This window comes from Nyctereutes procyonoides, unplaced genomic scaffold (assembly GCF_905146905.1).
Source record: "Nyctereutes procyonoides isolate TBG_1078 unplaced genomic scaffold, NYPRO_anot_genome, whole genome shotgun sequence".
Taxonomy (NCBI): Eukaryota; Metazoa; Chordata; class Mammalia; order Carnivora; family Canidae; genus Nyctereutes; species Nyctereutes procyonoides.
This window is the reverse complement of record NW_026575153.1, coordinates 2,293,839-2,312,083: the sequence shown is the minus strand read 5'-3', so window position 1 is coordinate 2,312,083 and position 18,245 is coordinate 2,293,839. Positions and strand designations below refer to the sequence as shown.

At 37.9% G+C, this 18,245-nt stretch overlaps 1 protein-coding gene and 1 non-coding gene across 2 annotated transcripts in view; both read right to left on the bottom strand.

The window, feature by feature from the left end:
• Positions 1-18,245, bottom strand: part of UNC5C (unc-5 netrin receptor C) — a 350,439-nt gene that overhangs the window by 153,016 nt on the left and 179,178 nt on the right. The gene's annotated exons all lie outside the window — the stretch shown is intronic.
• On the bottom strand, positions 5,996-6,140 carry LOC129501955 (U4 spliceosomal RNA). Its single transcript, XR_008662859.1, has one exon. It is a non-coding gene; the product is annotated as a U4 spliceosomal RNA (small nuclear RNA).

Here is an 18,245-nt window from a genome sequence, read left to right as displayed (position 1 = left end):
GGGAGATCAGTGAGTGCATCCTATTACTACTTTATCTCTTAATATAAATAACCAGAGATCCCTGAAATCTTCAGAGAGATAATGGGAACTCAATTTGTGAACAGCAACTTCAGACAATGAACTTATTTCTGGCAACATACCTTTTATCCCAAATTATTATATGTTGTATAAAGGCAAACCCCAGACGCCGATATGGATGCACTATGCTAGCTGGGTCATATGACTTGATTAATAAAATCACTAAACAAGTGTCCTGCATGGAGTTCATTTAAATTAACAAAGTAAATTTTCCAAAGTTGGTTTTATTCTGTACATTGAATTCACTATTAACTTAAAAGTATAATTGCCTTTTCAATTTAGATGTAACATTATTATTCATTTCACCTTTCTGTAACACTTGACTTAATTTTCTACTTTCTATCATTACCCAATATTGATATTGCCATTTTTATCTTATTATGAGATAAATCTCAATATTTCCTTTTCTGTTAAATAGCCTTTGCTTTTCCATTTATATACAAGAAGAGAAAGCTTTGTAACATGTATTATTTTTATAGACTTTCATTCCACCTAAATCTTGACAGGAAAATATTATGCTATGAACATCAATCTAGGAGGCTTAGGTTGCTGGTTTTATTGCTATGTATCAAGTCTTAATTTTCATCAACTTAATACATAAGTTTCTATATTTCTGAATCATAAGACTTAAACTATTATTGCTTATATCATAAAATATAGGACTATTATCTCTTTGTCTGAGACCTGAAGCGTATTCTTCTGAAATGGAATTTACTTCCAAATGATTCAAGAGCAATTTAAAATGAATGACTGCAAAGCTAATTTTATCTGCATTTGGCTGCCCATCCATCAGAGAGATAATTCATGATATATTACAACAAAAGGCAGCTGAAATTAACTATTTGAATGAGACTCTAGCTTATTTTTAACATTTTGATTAAAATATCCTTTGGAAGACAAAGACTATGGTCTATATTTCAAGCAACATATTAATGGATTCATCATTTAAATTTAAGTAGCTGAATACATAATGCCTTAAATGTATTACACAATTTGGAGGTACTGCACGATTCCAACTCCAAAACAAAAAAAAAAAACTTTTTTTTCTTCTTTTAAAGAAATACTTTAAAAATCATGCTAGACATGATTAATGGTGACATGGAGTCAACATGCTATTGGAGATGCACTTACTTGTGAAAGAGAGGCACCTTCTCTGTCTGCCCCAGTTTAAGCCTTTATGATCCCTGAATTTTACTAATATAAAGTCTTCCTAAATGTTTTACTACCTACAGTCTTTACCTCTGCTACATGGTCTATACCATGCTCTTAGAAAATGTTTTCAGGGGATCCCTGGATGGCTCGGCGGTTTGGCGCCTGCCTTTGGCCCAGGGCGTGATCCTGGAGTCCCGGGATCCAGTCCCGCGTCGGGCTCCCGGCATGGAGCCGGCTTCTCCCTCTGCCTGTGTCTCTGCCTCTCTCTCTCTCTCTTTCTGTGTCTATCATAAATAAATAAATAAATCTTAAAAAAATGTTTTCAAAAATACACTTACTCCCTTTCTCAATTAATTTAATAAAAACAATGTAAAGCATGATGGTAAGTTTATTTTTGCTCATCAGATTAGCTAAAATATATTGTATGATTGATGAGGAGTGGGGGAAATGTGCCTCTGCATATATTGGCTATAGTATAAACTGGCACCATGGTAGAGAAAAATGGACAATATAAAAAAAATTAAATCTCTGCACACCTCCAAATAGTTTATCCCATTTCTTGGAATGTATCTTACAGACATAATGGCATTTATAGGTGTGTGTGTATGTATGTGTATATATATATATATACGTGTATGTATATGCATATATATGTATATGTGTATGGATATGTATCTATATACATTATGGATATATCCATATGGATATACATTATATATGTATATATAATAGACATGTGTACATGTATATACATAGGTACACAAATATGTTTACTGCAGCACTGTTTATTAAAAAATAAATGAAAAATTTCAACTGAAGTCAGCTGGAATTAACTATTTGAATGAGACCAACTAAAAATCAACTGAGGGATGGTTAGGTAATTATGATATGTCCCACTCTTTTGCCAATAAAAATAAGGAGCAGATTTGTATGTATTAAATTAGAAGGGCAATCATTAGTCATCTAAGCAAATAAAGAAGTTTTTGACCAATCTGCATAGAATGATGCCACTTTTTGGAAAGAAGAGAAAGAAAGAGAGAAGAGAAGAGAGAGAAGAGAAGAGAAAGAAGAGAAGAGAAGAGAAGAGAAGAGAAGAGAAGAGAAGAGAAGAGAAGAGAAGAGAGAGAAGAAGAGAAGAGAAAGGAAGGTGGGTGGGAGAGAGGGAGGAAGAAAGAAAGAAAGAATATGCAACACCTAGATGAGCGTTTGAATAACCCGGTAACAGCCTTGCCAAGGCGGCAAATCAAACTAGCCATCACACTTCCCACAACATCGCCACCCTGTTTTGTAACTCTTACTCAATTTTCAGTTATCAGACATCCTTTCTTCTGAAGGCCTCCGCACCTCCAAATCCTGGACTTCAGTCCCTTATACCATCTCGCACTGCTCTCTACTCTCCTTGTTTATTATTTCTTCCCCACTAAAAGGCAAGTTCAGAGCTTTAGGAACAGTGCTTATCTTGATTCATTTCTGCATAACCAATACCTAGTCCAGTGCCTGGCATGGACTTCAAGGTTTTCTTTTCTTTTTTCCTTTCCATTTGAATTATTGTTCCTAACTAAGTTCCTATATAAGATAGAAGTATATAGGAATTATTCTATCAACAGAAATAATGAGAAGAAATCCTTACTCAAAATATAATAGAAATATATATACCTAAAAGGTGGTCCCATCCCCACATTAAAAAATTATACGGATCCCATCCCCACATTAAAAAATTATATATATCTTCTATGCAAGTATTAATGTCATATATCATGACATGTAACAGCCTTTGACTAAATATATTCTCTCACTAAGTAAGCAAAGTTGAATCTAAAACATTTGTGTGTGGAAAATAATATGATACATCTAATTACTGTGTCTCCTCAACCTCCTGGCCTCATTTGACACTTGACTTCATTGTACTACTCACTCCTTTTTGAAACTTTCTCCTCTCTTGGGAACTGTGCATTAGCAATAGATTGCTTCTTATCCTGTAACTTTGACCTTTCTCTATGTTTTGTGCTGTTTGAGTACAGTCAGTCTTACCGAGGTTCTCTCCTTTAGTTTCTCCCTTGGGCATCCCATCCACAACTTTGGCTTTAATTATCGGATCATGTCACACACACCATCTTCCACTCCATCCCTTGCTTCTTAAAATCTGTTGATGCCTTTGCATTGACCAAGAATGAAATCAGATTCCTTACCAAGGCCAATGAGGACCCAACTGATCTGACTGCTGCTGGCCTTTATGTCTCATTTCCTGCCCTCATGTCCTTTTCATCACTCTGAAGACAGACAGTATTTGTATCTTTGAACCCATCAAAATCAGTCCTACCCTAGGGCATTTGTAGAAGCTCTTCATTCCTCTAGAAAATATCTCTCTTCCTCTTGCCATTTAGGCTTCAGCTCAACACGTCTCCTGCACAAGGAGATTCCTGGTTACCCAATCTCAGTCTCTTGATGTGTTTCTTCAAGAACACATCATTCTATTTGATTTCTCTTTATCATCTATCACTCTCAAATCAGCTTGTTTGCTAAGTTAGTTGCCTCTTTTCTTTTTCCCTCCCACAAAACTCAAAGCTTTACGGGATTGGAATACTTTATTTTGTTCAACACTATCCTTAGCATCAACATCAGATGAATATCTTCCTTCTAAAACTAGCTTCTCTTTCTGACTAAACTCCTTTTTTCTGATTGTAATATCATTCTCACAGTCAGATGCTTGGAGTACTGCCTCCCCGTCAGGTCCAATTCATCTACGTGTACAAAGAATGTCAACTCCATATTGTCTCTCTCACCATCAAACTCTATTCTCCTTTTCATTGTCACTGCTTAAAGTGAAGTCCATACCACTTGTAAATGGATTATTACAAGAGTTACACTACTGACTTGCTTTGCTGCAGACTTGCTCCTGACTTTCTTTCTCAATTCCAGCTATCCCATGTCTAAATGGAAGGTGGAATCATAACAACTTCTGCTGGAAACTTTGTGTTCAACAGAACAAGGCCAAAAATTTACTCAGTTTTCAGTTCATTTACCACCATTCCACCAAAGCTAAAGTTGGCAATTCTATATTCCACACTAAGGTAGCTTTGTAAATGTTTTCCCACATGCATATGTTGCTGTGCACATGATGTCTTATTTCATATTGACTCTTCACTGCTTATCTCAATGCCATTGAAAATCTACTTCTAATCCTCCCAGAGATAACTGTTTCTTATTGTTCAATTGTCAAAATCCTTTAATGCAATTTGAGAGTCCCAGTCATTTTTATATTCCTTACTGTTGTCCAGCTGCATCATATATCTAGTAGCTTCTAAAATTTTTCCTCAATTTAAGTGAACACATCTAAAATTGATTATTTGCTACAAGAACTATGAAAAATACAAATTACTTCTCCATAGTAAAGTATTATGATAATTCAAATTATCTGAATATATGTCTATATATTTACACTTATCAAAAAAATCTATGTTTTTTAACTTCGATGGAAATTTTCTTTTTTTAAAAGATTTTTCTTATTTATTTATTAATAGAGACACAGAGAGAGAGAGGCAGAGACACAGGCAGAGGGAGAAGCGGGCTCTATGCAGGGAGCCCGATGCGGGACTCGATCCCGAGTCTCCGGGATCACGCCCTGGACCACAGGCGGCGCTAAACCGCTGCGCCACTGGGGCTGCCCCTTGATGGAAATTTTCAAGTATGTGAAAAATGACAGAATGAAGAAACTAAGCATCCATAACCCAGCTTCCAGGAATTTCAAGAATCACATGTAAAGGAAACTGAACATATCTGAGTGCCAGGAAGACACAGCAAAGGAGACAAATGTCACCAGATTAAGAAAAAAAATTAAATTAAAAATGTTGGAAACTATGAAAATAAAATCTATGGCAATATGCATACAATGTTCAGCCATAAAATTAAGATTTAAAAAATAATATCGATCTATAATGAGAACACGCAATTTATGTTTAAGTTTAAAGTTATAGTTTAAAAAACTATAATCTCAGATTCCACATGCAAATTAGAAACTCTTAGTGACTTTGGAATGAAGAAATTATCCCTTAAATCTAGTGAAATAATTAATAATACACCCGAAATATATAGTACTCCATATATCCATAATGGATTTCATGAATATAGGAAACTTTAAAGTTATAAATTCTTGATCTTTCCTAGGATTCCCCCAAGCTACACAAATAAGAGTTGTCTGACTTTTTCCTTTTTCTCATTTCCAACATAAAAACAATCAACAATCCTACTAGTTTTATGGCCTACAAGTTTCTTGAATCTGCTTCTTTTTCTCTGATTCCACTGCCATCATCATTTCTTGCCAGAACACTTTCAAAGCCTCATAGTCGGTATCCTTTGCTTCTTGACTAAAGCAAGATCTAAGCCACTTCTCTGCTTAAAATCCTAAACCTCATTTCCTATAAAATAAATGCAAACTCATCAATATGATATAAAAGCTCCTCCATGATCTAACGTGTATCTACCATCCCACCTTCCTTTCATACCACTCCATTCCTTGACCTCTCTACATTCCAGCAATACATACCATCTACTGTCCTCTGGACACAACATGCAGTTTCTACACTTTCTCTTCACTGACCCTCCTCTCCTTTTTTACTGCCACCTCTTCAGCCTCTAAGCTCCAGCTCAGGCATCATTTCTTCCAGGAAGTTTTTTCTGCCTTTCCTGCCTCTGCCAGCCTAGAGCCTATTTCTCCCCTAGTCCTACATTCATATTTGTTAGGGCCTTACAAATACTTCTAACACTGCATTTTATAATAGTTTTATAGCGAACTAACTGGCTCATATTCATCTTTGAATAGTTGGTGCTTATTATAGGGAAAAGTTTTCAATTAGCAATAATCACGGCTCAGATAAACCACATTGGTTACAATACCACCACTGTGCAAAGCCTGGTACTTGTTATAATTTTTGGAACTGAATATATACTTTCTGAATAAATGGGTGCAGGGCTTTCTGTGTCCAGGTGAGAACATAGACTTCGTGTTCTCATAACTATGAATTGGGTAATTGCTATGAAAATAGACTTTGGGATCCCACAGACTTGGATCTGAGTCTCAGCACCACTTTTTACTATGTGTATGACTTTTGAGATTTCACCTAATCTCAGTTTCCATGTCTATAAAATGGGTAGGCAAAACAATGTGGTGATAGTGTGTGGGGTACATGAAATAAAGCAATAGGAATGGTTCAGCATAGAGCTGACCACAGATAGATCTTCACATATGATAACTATTTGTATTGTTTTTTGTTATATTGCTGTTGTGGATATTGAGCTACTCTCATTTTCCTAAATACACTCGAACACTTCTAATCTTCCAGAAGTATCCTTTCTGGCCTGTGCCTTTACCAAGCCTGTGCCTATTCTTCTTTCCAAGTTCATTGTAAGTTTTAACCCCTCCATGAAGTTATTCAAGATTCATTCATCATGGGTTTGTTGCTTTCTCTCTGTATTAACATTGCACAATATGCCTTGCTATTTCATTGCATTTCACTTAACTTTTTCTGCACTCCACTACACAGAGAGTCTATTTTTTTATTTTTATTTTATTTTTAAAATTTTTTATTTATTTATGATAGTCACACACAGAGAGAGAGAGGCAGAGACATAGGCAGAGGGAGAAGCAGGCTCCATGCACCGGGAGCCTGACGTGGGATTTGATCCCGGATCTCCAGGATCGCGCCCTGGGCCAAAGGCAGGCGCTAAACTGCTGCGCCACCCAGGGATCCCCTATTTTTTTTTAATTTTTTTTTAAATTTTTATTTATTTATGATAGTCACAAACACACACACACAGAGAGAGAGAGAGAGAGAGAGAGAGAGAGAGAGAGACAGGCAGAGACATAGGCAGAGGGAGAAGCAGGCTCCACGCACCGGGAGCCCGACGTGGGACTCGATCCCGGGACTCCAGGATCATGCCCTGGGCTGAAGGCAGTGCTAAACCGCTGAGCCACTCAGGCTGCCCATGTAACTGTATTTAAATAGACTCTCTGGGGATCCCTGAGTGGCGCAGAGGTTTAGCACTGCCTTCAGCCCAGGGCATGATCCTGGAGTCCCGGGATCGAGTCCCATGTCAGGCTCCCTGCATAGAGCCTGCTTCTCCCTCTGCCTGTGTCTCTGCCTCTCTTTCTCTCTCTGTGTGTCTCTCTCATGAATAAATAAAAATAAAAAATAAATAAAATAATAAATACAGTGACATGTAATTAATTCATGAATCTGTAGCACCCAGCCATATTTGGTACATAGCAGGACCAAAAAATGGCATTTGTTGAGTAAACTGATGAAAAGATACATAAATTCCTAATACTGTAAGTTTCTAGATTTTTTTTCAAATGCAGAAGTGAATACTCTTCATTTTCCTACTTTGTGAAAAATAAAACTTTAGTTGTTGTATTAGTGTCCTCTTTAGAGTCCTCATTCTTGGGCAGTCCCGGTGGTGCAGCGGTTTAGTGCTGCCTGCAGCCCAGGGATCGAGTCCCACATCAGCTCCCTGCATGGAGTCTGCTTCTCCCTCCACCAGCCTCTGCCTCTGCCTCTCTCTCTCTCTCTCTCATGAATAAATAAATAAAATCTTAAAAAAATAAAAATTTGGGCAAAATTTATAAACAAAATTCAGACTGTACTTTCTCATTAATAATATCCCGTTATGCCAACACCATGCACCTTATCACTTCTCAAAATAGGTTTGCTTTCAGGGACTGATTTAGAGGAGTCAGCAAGAGGCGGTAAAAGGAACATGGCTGTGAGTTGGGACCTCGGTGCTGGTCCTGGTCACTTTCCCAATGATCTACTGCTTTTTAAAGTGTAGCTAGGTAGACAGGTTGATAAGTAGGTCTGTGTGAACAAAAATCCATGGTGTGAGTACACCATACACATAAAGAGCAGAGATTTGAGAATGTGAGAGCACTCTAGAAGTCCTCTAGTCAAGAAGTCTATGCTTCCATCATGACTGTGCTTGGGACTGTGGGAGAGGGGCCAGGGATTTGATGGTGGGGAGAAATACTCAGAGAATTGTTTTATTTATTTTATTTATTTATTTAAAAAAATTTAATTTATATATGATAGTCACACACACAGAGAGAGAGAGGCAGAGACACAGGCAGAGGAAGACGCAGGCTCCATGCACCGGGAGCCTGACGTGGGATTCGATCCCGGGTCTCCAGGATCGCGCCCTGGGCCAAAGGCAGGCGCCAAACCGCTGCGCCACCCAGGGATCCCAGAGAATTGTTTTATTTCTCTGTGCTCTGTCTCCCTGCCTGGATGGCTGTATGAGAACTGGGGGGTGGGGAAACCATGGGTGAGTACTGATCATGGCTGTAGAGAAGTCATTTGTTGCATAGTTAAATATCTACATAGAATTTTGGTTCAACTGTCTCATTTTATAGAAGAGGAAGCTGAGGCCCAGACAGTCTGAGTGACTTTGATATTTCATGACTATTATGTGGCAGGAGTAGACATCCCACGCCAATCTCAAGATTTCATGGCTCTGGTATGTATTTTCTGATTATGTAAGTTCTGTAGCACCATTTCAATACTCCCTTCTAATTCACCTGATAATTTATTTTATCTTCTTATTTTTTGAGCTACCCCATAGACTATTGCCTTTTTGATGTTATTATTTATAAAAATTGCACATTTTAAATTTTATTTGTTCTAGTTGCTAAAATTCTATAATAAAGAAACAGAAATGGAAATTCACTCCTCAAGCTACCTCCCACTCCCCAATTCTACCAACTGTGTTTTGTTCTGGACCTTTCTCTATGCAGTTATTTATGTATGTGCAAATATGTGTGGATACAGATATAGGAATAAAATATAAAAGGAAATATGTATGCATATATTTTGTGCTGACTACCACTTTTCATAGTAAATTCTCTGGCTCACTTGATCCATCACTTGCCAAAGTTGGTGTTATCATATGCCTACTATGTTCCAATCACTGTCCTACAATGTTTAGGATAAGCTAACATCCAATGTTAAAAATAGAAACATTAACAACTAACAACCGCTGCACATTTATGGTTTTAATAATGTTTGCATGACACCAAAATTTCTGCACATGTTTAAAACAGGAACAAACAAGCATCACAATCTTTATTAATATCATTGTTATCTTTAGTTCTGCTTATTGAATTCTGGATCCATGTGTGGGTCTTTTTAAAAATTATATGTGACATAAATTCACATGAGATATAAATTCACATTTCATGACTTTGCCAGCAAATGATTAATTCACTTATTGTGTGAGGGTACTGTTTATGAACCAATATCCCCACTTTTTATTGCTTTTGATGGAGCAAATGGCATTCTTCCAAAATTTACTGTTTTGAAAGAGCATATACCCAGTATACTATAGAAGACAGGGTATGAACCACCTCCAGCAAGGTACAGGGTTGGTTAATGTTTCACATTTTCACCTCCCCTGCCACTGGAAATCACAATACTTGACACTGGGTTACAAAATTATTAAACCTTAAAGTAGCAACACTTCCTTCTCCGTGTGAGACCTCACTTCTCCTTGACACTTTACTCCTAAAATCCCTTTAGGCTCCTGGCCTTTTCTCTCTGCCTCTAACCCCCGTAACTAATTAAATCTGGACAAGTCTTCGGTGAAAATAGTTTTCCTTCAAAGTTATTCATTCAAAGTTCCCCTTAAGGCATTCTTTGTCACTTTAGCCTAGCCTGCCATCTTTACATGCAGTTGAAAGAGGTAAGCTATTTTTATAAAATAAAAAGTCTTTCAAAACCTAGGTCTACCTTGATGTTTCAGATAAAGACTACATCCTGAAATATGACAAATGCTTCAACACTGTTAAAAGTTTACAAGTAAACAACAAATTCCAAAGACTCTGGTCTCATTTAAAGACAGTTAAACTAAAAAAAAAAAAAAAAAAAAAAAAGAAAAAGAAAAGTACTATTATATTTGGAAGTACTTTTGTTGGGGTCTATAAATGAATTCTTTGACAAAAACGGAAAAGGATTAACCAACTAGTGTAGCTGAACTTATTCCTAATAAGTTTGTTTTTGGAATTATGTCGGTCCTCAGAGTTAAGCAGCACTATTAATAATGTTACATATTTAGAAGAAAACAAAAACGAAGATCAAAGGAAATAAAACTGGAAATACAGCACTACTAAGGTATTTTCTCTGCTAAGATCAAATTAAAACTTGTCACATTGCCAATTTAAACCTTCTTCTACATTTTAAAATTAACAGGAAATATTACTTTTTATTTTGTTTAAAAATGTAAAGATCAGTCACATACCATCTGCTGTTGATCCAGGGTACTCAAACTCTAGGGCAAAAGATTGAATGAGATTTAATGATGGGCTCCACCATTACTTGCTCAAAGCCAGAGACTCAGTCTAAGAAGATGTGAAGGAGGTTTTCTTTATGAAACTATTTTAAAAAAATATTTAATGATATCATATTGCCATCTCATTTTTTATCTACCCTATGGATGCAACTTTTATAATAAACTTCTTATGCTCTTCTTTCTTAAAATTTTTTTGTTCATGAGAGACACACAGAGAGAGGCAGAGACATAGGCAGAGGGAGAAGCAGGCTCCCTGCAAGGAACCCGATGTAGAACTTGATCCCAGGGGATCCCTGGGTGGCGCAGTGGTTTGGCGCCTGCCTTTGGCCCAGGGCGCGATCCTGGAGACCTGGGATCGAATCCCACGTCGGGCTCCCGGTGCATGGAGCCTGCTTCTCCCTCTGCCTATGTCTCTGCCTCTCTCTCTCTCTCTCCCTCTCTCTGTGACTATCATAAATAAATAAAATTAAAAAAAAAATTAAAAAAAGAACTTGATCCCAGGACCCCAGGATCACAACCTGAGCCAAAGGCAGACCCTCAAGGACTGAGCCACCCAGGTGCCCCTCCTTATGTTTTTCATGGACCAAAACTTGGGTTTTGAAAGTTTGAGTGTGTTTCCCAAGACCATCCATCTGATAAATGGAAGAGCTGGGAAAGGAATCTAGGTACTCCTGGTTTGGTAAGACTGTGCTTTTTAAGTGATGCTGCCTTGAATAATGTGAAAGCTTTGATTTACCAAATCACTGTCCATGATTCTCTTATGGTACTGTTAGTGACAACATCAAGACAACTACAAAAAAACCCAAATACTTCTAAAGCACTTACAAAGGCCAGGTACCCCACTAAGTACTTTAGATTTATTCCCTCCTATAGGTCTCACAGCACCATGGGTAATGCTGTTATCTCTATCACTGTGAAGATGAAAAAGCAAAAGTCAACTAGCTTGTCCAAAGTTCACACAGCCCCCAAGTAGCAGTAATTTCCTTGGACTAACATTCAAAACAGACTTAGAGAATCATCTGATGAAGAATGATGAAGAATCATCTGATGAAGAAGCTCTGTGAAGTTTCTCAAGGAGAACCAACATCAATTTAGTACTTACAGGTCAAAATGGGAACTGTATAAATGCTACCTTTTAATATAATTGTACACACGCTGCATCTTTTAAGAGATTAAATTATATGTTCTTATTGCTTTTTTATTTGGTTTACTTTCTAATTTATTCAACCCACATATTCATAATAACTGGTTTAAATCACCTGGAAAAGCTACTGTCCAAGTTAAAGGAAACAGACTTAGCAGATCATTGTCCACCATATGGAGAGGAATAATAAAACACAATAGGCATAAAATATGTGTGAGCAATTTGGAAATTGCTAACTGCAACACCGAATGAGATATTAGCACTGTTAAAATTATTGTCAAATAAGTAATAACCAATTAAGACAATGTGTAAAAAGATGTAAGGAAAATACTGAAAGATAACTAGTGCAACTCCACTGCAAAATGTAACAACTTCTAGCTTTTATTCTTGAGCCAGAAATAACTTCAGTTGCATTTTGTCCCCCTATAAAGTGCTTCTACAGAGTATCTATAATATAAATAATGACTAAGAATGAATGTAAACTGAGGCCAAGGAGGGTTATTTGTGGAAAGGTAGGACAGAGCTGAGGGGCGCTGAGGAGATATAGCTCTGTCTTCTCTTGTTACAGGAGATGGATTTCTTTGAACCGTATCCATTTTCTTTTCTCCAAGGCCTCTGTTTTATCAAACCTCCAAAAAAGAAATAAGAGTTGACAATCTTTACAAATATAAAGGAGGCAAACGATTTGTGGAAAGGAAGAATAACACGGTTTCCTCGTGTTAAGGAGGTGTTTTATCAGAAATGCACTCATGCCTGGAAAATCTCAGTCTTTGAGCACATGTGGTTATTTTCAGGAAGGCATATTCTCTCCGTCTTCCACTTCAGTAAACTGGGGAGTGAAAAACCATTCTGAGAATGCAGCCAGTTCATTGACATTAGCAGCATATCGTTTTCCCAAACTTTGAGCGAGCAATGGATTGATTTCAGGGTTCACAGTGGGGCAGGGCAAGACAGCACGGCTCACATAGCTTTTGGAAACAATATAAATTCATAGAGCTATTTCAAGGTTTCATGAAGATGTGATAAACTACTGGATTGGGTTACAGGTTTCCTCCTGCAGGGACTATTTTATCCACTCCTCTTAGATAAGTCAGGCTGATTTGTTGTTTTCATGCTCTGTTTTTCTTTAAATCTACTTAAATAAGCACGTTGATTTCAAGGCAGACCCGTAACTCCCTCTTCCTCTGTACGGGTTCAACTCAAGTTCTTGTGAAATCATTATCCTTTCCAAACCTTCCGGACTGAATGCCACAAAAAGTGAATCAAAAAGTACATAAACCTAAACTGACATAAATGTGGTCATCAACAATACATTGTTTTGTGCAAATGTGGATGCAGAATCATACAGTATTTATGAAAATGTCTCCAAGGTAACGTGGGCTGTGGTCAGATCCCCTGCCTGCGATTCTCTAGAACACACGCACGTCCTTCAGGCCAAAGTGCCTAAACCAGAACCACACCAGATCACAGAAAATAAAATCCTCTAAATAGGAGAACAGAGAAACGAGGAAGCTATCTGAACTTGATTGTTTCTCGTGAAATCACTGCCCATACTTAAGGAAAACCTTCCACTCGTAAGATCTGTCAGGAAAATTAAGTCGCCTTTTCCATAAATTGGGAAATCAAGTTGAATTTCAAGGAAAAAAAGACTCATGCTTCCAGGATTTTGTATTCTCAGAGTATCATGCTATGGATCTGAAAAGAAGTTCTGACTAGTGATTACCTATTAACCTGATTGACACGTTACAGGAAGGACTGCATAAGTGATAGTATGCACACTATACTGGATTCAGTACCAGCAGACCCACATCATCAAGACAATATCGTCTCTGAGCCTTAGTTTCATCACCTGTTAAATGGAAGATACTGTCGTGGAAACATGTTTTCCTTTGCTCATCATTCATTTCCTCTTGTCTTGTGACAGAAACATCTCCTACACTCTCAGGCCATATGGTTCCCATTCACTTCCCCTCCAGCCCATCAAAGATTCCAATCCTGAGACCACTATTACTGGTCCCAGGTAAGCACATGGCCAAGTATCATGGAAGTGGAATCTGGGATTTTGCTGTACAGAAAGGAGATGATCGCTGAAAGGACCATCTGCTAGTATGGCACTGCTAGTGGCCATCTTGAAGTGGGAAGGAAACAGCAAGCCTGAGTGAAGCCACACAGAGGAAGGCAGCACGCAAGAGATCTGGACTGAAGTTAGATGGATCTGACTCTGGGATGTCTGTTATGTGAACACTGAATTCAGTTTTTTCTTAACTATTACAGTGTGAAGACTGAGCTGACCTACCAATAAGAATAATACTTGTAAAAAGTTCTTAGGTTAAAAAAAAAAGTTCTTATGTATTTAAACACAAAAGCTAAAATTCTTTACAAAATATATTTACAAAGTATATTTTACAAAATATATTTTCACTTTTATTTGACTAAAGGAAGAAGCTTAAAAAAAGTTTCCCAGGCCATGGGCACTCTGCCACAATTTGACAACATGAAAAACAAGAAAATCAAACTAGTTCTGGAGGAGTTCATCGGCAAGTAGAGAGACACAAACAGGTATTAAGTAATAGCAGACTACTGTGAAACAGGTAAAAACCTGTGGACTATATTTAAAATGCAGAGCTATGTCACACAACTCTAGAGAGCGCCACTCACATCACACAGCTTATGTAAATGTCATCCTCTGTAGTAATACACAGAAACCCTAGCTCAACTGTACCTCCGTCAGCTGGCACACTGGGGCCAGCCCAACACTTGCACCAACAACCATTTTCAATATTCATAATAGTCCTTGGCTGTTGCATTTTTAAATGAACTGATGATTGGCCACTATATTTGAGTTTTTAAAGAGAGTTTGTGATAGACAGCTGGCACCGCAGGTTTACCATTACACAAACCAGATGCAAATCTCACTGGTCTTCCTTGGCTATGCTATCATTTGTTAGCGATAAGCTGGCAGGGGCACCACTACATCAAGCATCTGTAAACATAGAATGTTGCATCTCAGAATTACAAAGGTCTCTGGGCAGTGGGAGATTCATTGAACATCAGATTAATTATTTGGCAAAACAAGTGGAGCTTTTATGACTCAAAGGTCGTTTACAACAACATACTTTCACGCTGTTGCCTCAGCGATAATACTTCATTTTAAGTGGAAAAATCAAACTATAAGTAAATTAGTATCCAAATTAATACAACAGCTGCATGTTTTGATAGTGATTAATATGCACTGAATAAAAGAGGTTTTGCTTTTCTTGTTCTCCGTTACAAAAAAGAGAGAAAAAAAAAGTAGTCCTTTGATATAATGCCCCCTCTGAAGCAGTGCCAAAGTAGTTCATTGTTTAGTTAAAATACCACCACCACCAACAACCACCACCATAAATCTGAGAGACCTTCAGGGAGATGCTGCTTTTCTTTTCTGGGGGAAATAACAGTGACAGCTTCCCTGGCCACTCTAAGTAAGCTTGCCTGATGCCTCAGTCCTGGAGACAAACTCAGAGCAGGCCGCCTCTCCTTCACAGGACAAGCCAGCGTCACCCCCTGGGTATGGGCTGATTGCTTTACTTTATTTAGATTTTGAAGCTCATTCTTCTGACCAAACTCTTTCAATAAGGGCTGTGATGCCAAGTCCATACACATGCACATCCGTATATATCAACATATTAAGACCTGCCTCTAACTTGGCTGCATGTTCAAAATGACCCATCTCGGGGAATCCCTGGGTGGCTCGGTGGTTTGGCGCCTGCTTTCGGCCTGGGGTGTGGTGGTCCTGGGGTCCCAGGATCAGGTCCCGCGTCGGGCTCCCTGCGTGGGGCCTGCTTCTCCCTCTGCCTTTGTCTCTGCTTCTCTCTCTCCTCTGTGTCTTTCATGAATAAATGAATTTAAAAAAATCTAAAAAAACCCAAAATGACCCATCTCCATTGTTCCAGGTCCGACTTTCTGCTGCAGGCCTAAACTTCCTGAAGTACCCTCTGGCCTGCAAGTCACAAAATACCAAATGTCTGGAGGCTGAAAGGTTTGGCTCTCAGCTGAGCTGGCAAAGTACAATTGTGCTTACCTGGCTCTTACTAATTTGCTGATGTTCAGAGGTGTGGATACTTTCGAGAGCTATACCCACATTATTGATATAGGGGCATAACTTAAGTCTCAGTATGATTCAGTATATAGTGCAGTGAGGCAGTTTCAAGTACGTCTATCAAGTATTTCATGTTTTAATTCCCTCGGATGATTGCTTTTTTTAACCTAGAGACACTATGACTGTATTTGCAGCTCTGGTTTAGCTGCTGAAAGGCTTAGAACCAAATTTGTGGTGCCCTGTAAAGACCATGTTATTCTACATGCTGGCTTTACAGAGAAGGAGTGGAGCCCAGTGACCTAGAGCCTAGGCTTGGAAGCCAGGTGGCAGGTTTCAAACGTGGGTTCTGCCTCCTTATCTCTGTGACTTGGGACGTGTATCTTAGTGCTTTTTCTTCCTCTGGAAGCTGTTCCAACAACTGCTACTTTGAGGGATTAAATGGGTTTCTACATGAAAAGTGTTTACAACAGTGCCTGGCGTTGAGTACACAATGAATAGACATGACAGCATTATCATAAGTTCGTTATCATCATTGCCTTGATAATTTTCCTGCCCTATCAACTTCCTCAGTGATTTATTCATTGTGGCTTATGTATTTTTCTAAGCATTGCCAAATTCTATATCAAGCACACCACGGTATAAACAAAACAATTAATATATGTATGATTTATTCTTCTAATTTTCTAGGAAAAATAGTACCCCATTTTGCTTTTATAACCACATCCTCATTTAAAATTTTATTTTATAATACCATTTAAAGATTTTATTCCCTAATGCCACTTTTAATGGCTCATACCATATTTAAAAGTGTTCTTCTCAATACTCAAATATATGCTGGAATGTCAAGTGATCTTTTCAAACAGATCAATTTCTAACATACACAGACTTAAAACTACACATACCCTAAATATCAATGCCTATGAAAAGTTATTCAGAATAAACAACATAAAAGGCAAGTGGGATAACAAGACCCAGGCTGCCTGGGATAACTGGTCGTTTCTAGAGATCTGAGCTCTGGCACTCATCTATACAGCAATAGCTTCCTTGTTATCCAGGATTTAACTTTTAACTTTTATCCAAGTAACTCTTCCCTGGAATCTCTCTAAAGTCCGAGAAGCAGGATATATATATATATATATATATATATATATATATATATATATCTCCACATTGTAAGTGATAACAGAAATATTTGTTTTATTTGAAAAGAAATAAAATTGGGTTCTGCAGAATATCATGGAGCAAAGGTATTACAAATCTGCTATCTGGTCCTGTCACAAAATAGACCTGGAATTACCTACTTTTCTAAAGAGAAAGGACAAGTTTATAACTTTTAAGAAATGAAGTCAAGGTAAGCATTGTTTTAAATTAAGAAAATATATGATGTTGAAAACACTAATCAACTTTCAGATTACATCTGACCCAAAATTTGTTATAAGAGATTACTCATTATCTCCTTTTATCTTAAACCTCTTGAGGAATCTAAACTGAGTGCCCAACCAAAGACAACATAATTAAAATCCTAGTTCCCTATCCCCTGATTCTTTTAAGTCTTGCAAAATTGCTTTATAGTCTAAAATCTCCCATTGAAATAAAAAATAAAATGCTAAATCAGTCATACAATTCATTGAAAATGTAACAAGAAGCTAATGCTGGTATGACCTTTGTTAATATAAAATGCTAGACAGAAACCTAATTATAAAATAATTTGCAAAGGAGTTCCATATTAATACCCTCCGTGATCATATGACTAAGTCTAGTTGAACCTAACTATGTAGTTTTTAATTATTATTTTTTATTTTTATTTATTTTATTTATGATAGTCACACACAGAGAGAGAGAGAGAGAGAGAGAGAGAGAGAGAGAGGCAGAGACACAGGCAGAGGGAGAAGCAGGCTCCATGCACTGGGAGCCCGACGTGGGATTCGATCCCGGGTCTCCAGGATCGCGCCCTGGGCCAAAGGCAGGCGCCAAACCGCTGCGCCACCCAGGGATCCCGTAGTTTTTAATTATTAAACTTATCTTTGTCACATTAAACAGCCGGGCTGAGCACTGAGTTTGTTATTTTGAAATAATAATAACTTTTCTGTGTGGGGCAGTTTATGCCAAAACATTTCTATTTGTGTGCAAGTATAATTTGCAAAGATATCAGGTCTATAACCAGCTGAAGAAAGCAAAGTTACAAGACTTCAAAGGAATTCAGGAAGTTAAGTTCATATTAATGTCTTTCATTTGACTAGTCATTTAAAGTTCAGAAAACCGGGAACCTTGGGTGGTGCAGAGGTTTGGCTCCTGCCTTTGGCCCAGGGCGCAATCCTGGAGACCCGGGATCGAGTCCCGTGTCGGGCTCCCGATGCGTGGAGCCTGCTTCTCCCTCTGCCTGTGTCTCTGCCTCTCTCTCTCTCTCTGTGACTATCATAAGTAAATAAAAATTAAAAAATTAAAAAAAAATAAAGTTCC